We start from the raw sequence: 447 nt of genomic DNA on the forward strand, positions 1-447 counted from the left end.
TCATATTTCAAACGTCCCCCCCCACTCTCCCTTCTTCACCAACCAGCGTCATAGAGAGTGTTATACAACTGTGAAGGCGAGGAGCGGTGGCGCAGTGGTTAGCGCACCCCACTACCAACCAGGCGACCTGAGTTCCATTCCCGGCCGCTGCAAAACATCAGCGTTAATGTCAATCAACCAACAAGACCGGCTGGGCATTGTGGGGACACTTTCATTCAGCAGTAGCTTTTAAAAGGACTGGATTTGTTAAGTTTATTAATTAGATAATTGTATTGACCAGCCGTACCCAGCATCTGCTGGTAGATACACACTCTTTAGACTTGGCACAATTCTCATTCGCATTGGTAGACGAATGTCATTTTGTCTAATCATATATCGTACGGATTATATTGTGAAAAGTTGTATGTGCTATGAAGGGTCATTGCCCGAAACGTCACATTTTTAAAT

The sequence above is a fragment of the Lampetra planeri genome, chromosome 1 (genome assembly GCF_965212315.1).
Source record: "Lampetra planeri chromosome 1, kcLamPlan1.2.h2, whole genome shotgun sequence".
NCBI lineage: Eukaryota > Metazoa > Chordata > Hyperoartia > Petromyzontiformes > Petromyzontidae > Lampetra > Lampetra planeri.